Source organism: Ascaphus truei, chromosome 3 (assembly GCF_040206685.1).
Source record: "Ascaphus truei isolate aAscTru1 chromosome 3, aAscTru1.hap1, whole genome shotgun sequence".
In the NCBI taxonomy this organism is placed as follows: domain Eukaryota; kingdom Metazoa; phylum Chordata; class Amphibia; order Anura; family Ascaphidae; genus Ascaphus; species Ascaphus truei.
The window spans coordinates 197,230,661-197,238,910 of record NC_134485.1 but is presented as its reverse complement, the minus strand read 5'-3'; positions in this window follow the sequence as shown (position 1 = coordinate 197,238,910).

Here is an 8,250-nt window from a genome sequence, read left to right as displayed (position 1 = left end):
AGCATTTGTGTTTAATATGTGCTTGCTGCAGGAATCAGAAGAGAGTTTGAAGGGTCAGGGGATTTTGCTTTTTAATACCAGGTCTGATCTGGTTACAGATTTCGTTTTGATTGTTCTGCATGTTCTTTTGAACGGCTCTGATCCAACTTTAAAGAATGACTGTTACATGACAGCGAGGGTCTCCCTTTTTGTCCAGAATTTAGTATGGTGATGAAACAGGGACAAAAAAGGGAGGCATTCAGTACAGTAACAGCAAAAAACAGGACATGGCTGATAAAGCCTGTTCCTAACTGTAATGTAACAATGACAGATCAGGAAGAACTGACCAATGATCAGCAGAAAGCTTCAAGCAACACTTCTCTTATATCCATGCAATAATGTAGAGATTATTGAACTTCACAAAGATTAAAGATAATTGTGAAATGCAATAAACTCCTAAAGCCTTGAGATGCCGATCACTTGCACCGCCTGCTTTAAATTATTGAGACACACACTGTTTTAAGTGGGATAAAGGTTGAAGCACATGAAGCAGAACAGACCATAAGTTCAGACATGTCATGGGGGGGAGGGGGAGATACTCACCAGCCATTTTTTCAGCTGACCTTCCTCCCCTGTTCAGAATGATTCACTAACAGTCCCCCTGTGGGTGCTAAGACCCAATCGCACCCAGCGTTTTCAACCTTGTGATTGGGGCAGAGTCAGCCCAACAGTAAAGCCTGTAGCTCCAGACTACCAATCTCTTCTTGGTACTAACCACAGGCCCGACCGTACAGCCCTTGTTTGAGAGGTGTTCCCATCCCTTTTATGCCAGTTGCTTTAGTGCAGGGGAGCGCAAACTTTTGAAGCTGCGCCCCCTGTCTGGCCTCCCCTGGTCTCGCGCCCCCTGTCCTACCTGCCTGCTGCATCAAATGACGCTCCGGGTCGCATGATGTCACATCACGTGACCCATGGCATCATTTGATGCTGGTGACATCACGTCACATGACCCCGCGGTGGCAAAATACATCGCTTTGCCATGGAGACGCGTCTGAATCCCAGTGTTACTGTTGCAGAGGCCTCACGCGATCCCTGGCATTTCATTTAAATGCCTTGGGGAGGAGCGCAGGACCTCTGCAACCGCCTGCGACCACCAGACAAATCCCCCGCCCCCCCTGTATGTATGTTTCAATATTTTACTTAAAACGAGAGAGAATGAACTTTCTGGTAGCTCTGTTAAGTCTATTGGTGGATCTCTTGATTTCCACCCTACTGCTACTGTATCTCCCCTCCATGACACCCTTGTATGATTTTAGACCATATTATTACAATCTTCTTTCATAACAAATTCAGCCTAGCACAGTGCACTTGAATTTGAAACACTAAGGGGCCAATGCTATAAACATTCATAAAAAAAATCGCCGGCCCGTTTAATTCGCCAGTTTTGTGAGCGTTGCTATCACGGTATTCAGAAAGCCTCGATTACCTGTAATAGCAAAATTTCCAAAACGGGCAAGTAGCCGGTGACGTGACGATCGCCTCTCTGAAAAGGCCTTACCCAGCGATTTCTTTCAGCTGCAGAGAGAGCTGCACAGAGAGAGCCGCCTCTCCCGGCGCATATACTGCCAGCGATCAAAAGTTTTTAATATAAAATGTAAAACTAGTGTAGATGAGCAGGGGGTCTCCGGAACAGAATTGCGTTGATTTGAGGTCCGAGGACCTCCTGCTTCCTGGAATTCAGGCCTCGTTATGTGGTGTCAGTATCTCCTAGGCATTTAAATGTCCCGCGTCACAAGACCGTGGGAATAAAATGCATAGGAGATACCGGTACCTCATAACAGGGCCTGTATCTCTGGAAGCAAGTCGTCCCTGGACATCAAATCAACGCTGTTCTGCTCCGGAGAGCCCCTGCTCATCTACTCTAGTATTAAAATGTATATAAAAAAGCTTAAATACCTTAGCGGCTAGCTTTTATTTCTTATTTATTTGCTTTTATTTCTTTAATTGATTGGTTGGCTAGTGTTTTTATTTCTTGAATTGGGATGTTTAGGTGCTTGTGTATATCTTTTATTATTGTGTATTTTTGGCCTTCATGCTTTTTTATTAGGATGACCATTGACTGCTATAGTGGCTTATAATGATGTACCTCTGTGCCAATCAATGGGTAGAGGGTGGGTATAGTGGGCCTAGGGTTGGTGATTAGGCCTTCCGGGTGGGAATTGGGGAGGGAGGGTGGGTTAACCCCTTAATAACTATAGTGTTCATTAACCATTAAGATGATTAAGGGGGTGGGGGCCATTAGATTGTATTTTTTCTTGTATTCTTTCTGGCAACATAGGGCATGGACCTGGAGTATGGTGATGAGGATGCCCTTCATGATGGCAGGGGTAAGTTGAACTTTTTTTTTACTCTATTTATGCTGGCTGGCTAATGTTTGGTTTTATAATGGGCAAATGCACTATTATCCATATGTGTATAATAGTAATTTTGCCCATCACTGTACTGTAGGTGTTGGGGGGGGGGGGTTGTTGGGGGTAGAGGAGGTGTTAGTTGTGTTGTTGTGTGTATTTTTATTTATTGTGGGTAGAGGGATTGGGTGAAGGTGGTAGTAGCCCCAAGGATGGATGTTTTGGCGTAGCGGGGGGGCATAAACCCTTCATTACCTCAGGTAATGAAGGGGTTAACTCCACCCGCAACACCCACACAAGGCCAAAACACCCACCAAGGGCCAAATACCACCTTCACCCATGACCACTACCCACAATAAAGATGGCAGGGGTAATTAACCCCTTCATTGCCTTAGCGTTTAGCCGCTAAGGTAATGAAGTTGACTGTAAATGCATTTTTATTGCATGGGATTCATGCCGGGGAACTCCGGTGCTGAAATTAATGGGTATCAGCTCCAAAAACTCCCGGCATGAATCTGATGCAGAAAAAATGCAACATTTTGGGAGAAACGCGCCATTCTAGAGCCGCGATTAGCCTCATTCGGCCTCGATTAGCTAATCAAGGCTACTAGAATTGCATGAGTTTCAGAACCTGCCGATAAGTGGCTTGTCGCCGATCACCCAGCAATTTTGTTTTTGATGGCTGAAAATGTTGGTAATTCATGACTTTATCGCCCATTTATCAAGGCTTACAGAATCGCAGTAAGCATTATGGCCGATAAGTGCTCGATAAGTGGCTTATGAACACTTATAAGATAGGTCTCTAAGTCCATTCATTTACCTTTCCCTAGTTTCTTCCCACCTAGGTATATTAACATTATGGGCCTCATACAGTAAGCAGCGATAAGCCCCTTATCACCAGCTTATTGCCAGAAAAGCCTACTGCTATTCAGTAAACCCCAATAAGCTGGCGATAAGAGCAAAAATCAGTGGGGTTTTTTCCCGGGGAAAAAAAACGCCAACTGCTCGGCGATAAACCACTTTTCGCCACTCAGCGCCAGCTTCTCAAATTCGCTGTATTCTAGTAGCCCTGATCAGCTTATCGCAGCTGATCACCGCTCTAGAATGAAGATTTTCTCTCCAAATCGCCTTGCCACAAAAAGCTGTCAAGAAGGTGGGGAGAAGCTGCGGATGAGCGGCGAGATGGCACTTAGAAAAAATCAGGCATTTTTCCTGTATCGGATTGATGTCGGGAATCTCCAGAGCTGATATCCATTAATATCAGCATTGGAGAACCCCGGCATGAATCAGATGCCTGAAAAAGGCATTTCCAGCCCACTTCATTACCTTAGAGGCTAACCACTAAGGCAATGAAGGGGTTAACCTCCAGTGCCATGATTACTGTGCATAGCAGGGGTGGGTAAAGGTGGTATTTGGCCCTTGGTGGGTGTTTCGGCTTTGTGGGGGGATTGCGGGTGGACTTAACCCTTACCTCTACCCACCCGGTAGGCCTAAACACCCATCCTTGTGGTTAATACCCCCTTCCCCCACCCCCGCTTCCCACAATAAACAAAAATACACAGAACAGCCCCACTACCCACCTCCTAGGCCCACAATAAACATTATAATATCTAATAAAAACAATACAAAACTACCCACCCCCTGCGCCTCCACATAAAACCATTATTTATTTTTTACACACAGGATTAATACCACAGGCCGGCGGGGGTCCCCGGGTGGTCCCGGCGGGGTGTCCGCAGGCCCCACAGGGGGTACCCACGGGTGTCTGGGGGCCTCCAGGTGGTCCCCACGGGCCCCGATGGGGTCATCCCTCTGGGTGTCTGGGGGTGTCTGGGTCATCCCCACGGGTGTCTGGGGGCCCTCGGGTGGTTACCACAGGGGTCTGGGGGCCCTTGTGTGGTGCCCACATGGATCTGGGGGCCCTTGGGTGGTCCCCAAGGGCCCCATAGTGGTGAGAAAAAAACAACAGAAAACAGCGCACAACCCTCATAGTGTAGTATATCAAAAATAAATGTATTAATGACAAAAATAGGTAATCTGCATACATCAAGGATAAAACAGCATGTCATGGGACAAAGTTACCCATACGCCACACCACACAGGGATCAGGAACACCACGGATCAGCAACCATCTGTTTCCACAGTTCAGGGCAGTCCAAGAGTCACTGCTATAGCAGTTATCAGATCCACAAGTGATGTGCGGTAAAAGCAATAGGATGTAGTATATCCTAGACTGAGGGTTCCCTTATGCAGGCTCAGTCTTTCCTGTCATATCTCCAACACTGGACACTCGCTTCGCGTGTTGCACCGGGGGTTCCGTCTGCACTCGATGACCTCACTTGAGAGCGCCACGTCAGTAAGAGGCAGTAGGGTATAATGTGTCCCGGGTATAGAGTCCCCTCTAACAAGCTTAGTCCTATCCCGGCGCGTCTCCAAAACTGGCTCCATGTGTGGCACCGGGGGTTCCGTCGGTGCTCGGATGACGTCACTGAAAGGCGCCGCGCCAGTGATACGGAGCAGGACAGAGCAAAAGGGACTAATTCTGATCATGTCGTTTACTTGATTGAATGCCCGTGCGGCTCACAATATGTGGGGCGCACCAAACGTAATCTAAAAGTGCGCATTCAAGAACAAGTCCGTAATATATAAAAGGGTTATCTGAAACATAGTTTATCACGACACTATGCTTTGCACCACAATAAAGACCATTCGCTGACTTTTAAAGGAATTCAATCTGTCCCACGTAGCGCCATGGCCTGAAACTGCATCCAATGTCATCCGCTATGAAGATCCGGATCAGTTACCCCAAATCTTCTTTCTTTTATCTTCTTCTGTAATTATTTCTTAATTTTCTTAATCTTCTGTCTTCATCTGTCAATCCAAAAACCCAATGGTAGATCCACAACACGATGTTGTCTCGTCGTCTTCTTGGGCTCAAATGAGTCGTCAAATATGACATGTGACATCACATTTGGGCAGGAAATGGTTCAACCGCCATCTGATTGGCTGTTAAAATGATGTGTCCTTTTTTTTTATTCAATTTCGTCATTTAAAGGGAATGAAGCCAGCCAATCAGAATGGCTGTACTTCATTTCCCTTTAACATGATGTCACTAAATCCAAGATGCCAGGCGTCACATGGTATTTCAGCCAATCAGATTGGGGATATAGGGCCTCATGCAGTAAGCCCCGATAAAATCTCTTCGGCAAGTATTGCCGATAGGCCTTTTTTTGGCGATTTGCCCTCCAGTATTCAGTAAGGGCCGAATCCTTCCGATCCCTGCCGAATCACTGCGAAAGCAAAACTGCCGATGAGCCTGTGCCGATACAGCCTGGCTACCGATAAGCCTTCCGATAGGCCTTTTGTGCCGATAGATGTTTGCAGCGGAGAGAGACAAGCCGCTCTCTCAGCGCAAACATCGGCAAAAAATAAAGTATTTATAAACAACTTTTACTCAATGTGTACATGTGCAGGGGGTCTCCGGAGCTTAACCGCATTGGTTTCAGGTCCGGGGACCCCCTGCTTCCTGAGATACAGACCCATTTATGGGGTGCCGGTATCCCTCTGCATTTAAAGGTCCCGATCACGTGACCGCGGAATGTAAACAAAGCAGAGGGATACCGGCACCCCATAAAGGGGCCTGTATCTCGGGAAGCAGGGGGTCCCCGGACCTAAAACCAAAGCGCTTAAGCTCCGGAGACCCTCTGCACATCTACACTATGAGTAAAACACACATATCATTAAAGACTCGTTCCTTACCTTTGCGGCTATGTGCTATGGTAGCGAAGCAGCATGAATGTATTTTTAATAATAGTGTACTGTGAGCAGGAGGTCCCCTGAGCTGAACCGCGTTGCTTTGTGGACCAGGGACCCCCTGTTTCCTGAGTTACAGGCCCCGGTATGTGTCATCGGGTGGCAGTGTCTCCGCCATCTTTATAGCATCCCATACGCGACGTGCCCGCTATAAATATGCGGCGACACTGGCACTGGTGCCCCAAACTGGGGCCTGTAACTCGGGAAGCAGGGGGTCTCTGAGCCACAAATTAATGCAGTTCAGCTCAGGGGACCCCCTGCTCCCGCACAATATTATAAAAAATACATAAATGCTGCTTCATTACCATAGCGGATAGCCGCTAAGGTAATGAAGGGGTTAAGGCAGAATAGCACGTTTATTGGGGACATTTGCCCCCAATAAACATTGCAATAAACAACATACACCCCCTGTGTATTTAAAATACATAAACAACAATAAATACATTAAATACATATAGTACTCACCACCCATGTCCGGCTGCCACAATGAAGGCCATCCTCCTCTTCATCCTGGCCATCGCCCCCTCCGCTGCTGCGAAACAGACATAAGAATGAAAACATCCAATGTAATGTCCCCTAACCCCTTAATCACCATAGCGGTTATTAACCGCTACAGTCATTAAGGGGTTAACCCACCCTCACCCACCACTCGGGACGCCTACATACCCTCCCACACTAACCCCCCACCCCGTGAGGCCTAACCACCCTCAACCACTACCCACAAGGGAGACCTACCCACATACCGTTGGGGAACCCCACCCACCCCCAGTACCCACAATAAAAACAATACAGTGACCCACAATAAACATCATTATATTTAATAAATACATTACCCACCCCCTGTGCCCCCCCATAAATACAAGATTTATCCTTTTACAAACAGGGTCCATAACGCAACCCCACGCGAGTCCCCGGTGGGCTGGCGGGGCACCTGACAGACCTACAGGGTACCAGCAGCCCTTTTCAAACAGGTTCTGGAGGCCTGCTGGTGGGTCCCGCCAGCACCATGGCCCCCAGGTGGTCTACTTGCATCGCTGTGGGCCACAATTGGGTCCCCACGGTAGGCCCAAGGATGTCTGGGAGCCCCGAGTCAGACCCAGAGGTGTCTGCGGGGCCTCGGGTGGTTCCCACGGGGGTCTGGGGAACTCACGAGTGCTCACTACAGGTCCGCGGTGCCCCCACAGAAGTGGGACCACACATCTTCATCCCCACACCTATGGGTCGGCGGTGCCCCCACAGATGTGAGGCCACCGCTTCATCCCCACAGACTATGGGTCCGCGGTGCCCCCACAGATGTGAGGCCACCGCTTCATCCCCGCAGGTGTCACCCGTGGAACCACCAGCCTGATACCCATGAGATACCCGAGGAGACCCGCAGGTGGTCTCCAGAGGTCCCACGCAGAACCACGGAACAAACCCTGAATGTAAACAAAATAAACCTGGCCTATACATTCAATACATACCCCCCCCCCCAACACCTACAGTACAATAATGTGCAAAATAACTATTATCCAGATAGGGATAATAGATTATTTCCCCTTTTATTAAAAACATTAACTAGCATAATCAAATAAATTAAGTACTACTGACCTCATCAATAAGAAGTCTCCGTCGCCAGCAACATCCTTCTCTTGCCCACAAAATACATAGCCAAAACAAAGCCAATACATTGCAATTGCATTCAGATATCAATTAACCCCTTAAACACCTTAGCGGATAATAACCGCAAAGGTAATTAAGGCGTTAAGGCACACTGGCCCGATACCCACCCTTCACCCATGAATTTGTACAGTGGCTTCATCATGCAAATATATATATATATATATACAGAGAGAGAGAGTGATATATATATTAACATATATGTTAACAATAACATTGCAAGCAAAATACAAATACCTCCAAACAAGTAAACTATTTTATCCAATCCAGTAAACATAAATCAATTACCATTCATTAATGACATCCCTAAACAATTTACATTCCATCCCTAACAATTAAACAATTAACAAATTCAAGCCTTTAACATAACAATTTAGCCTGTGAAAAAATATAT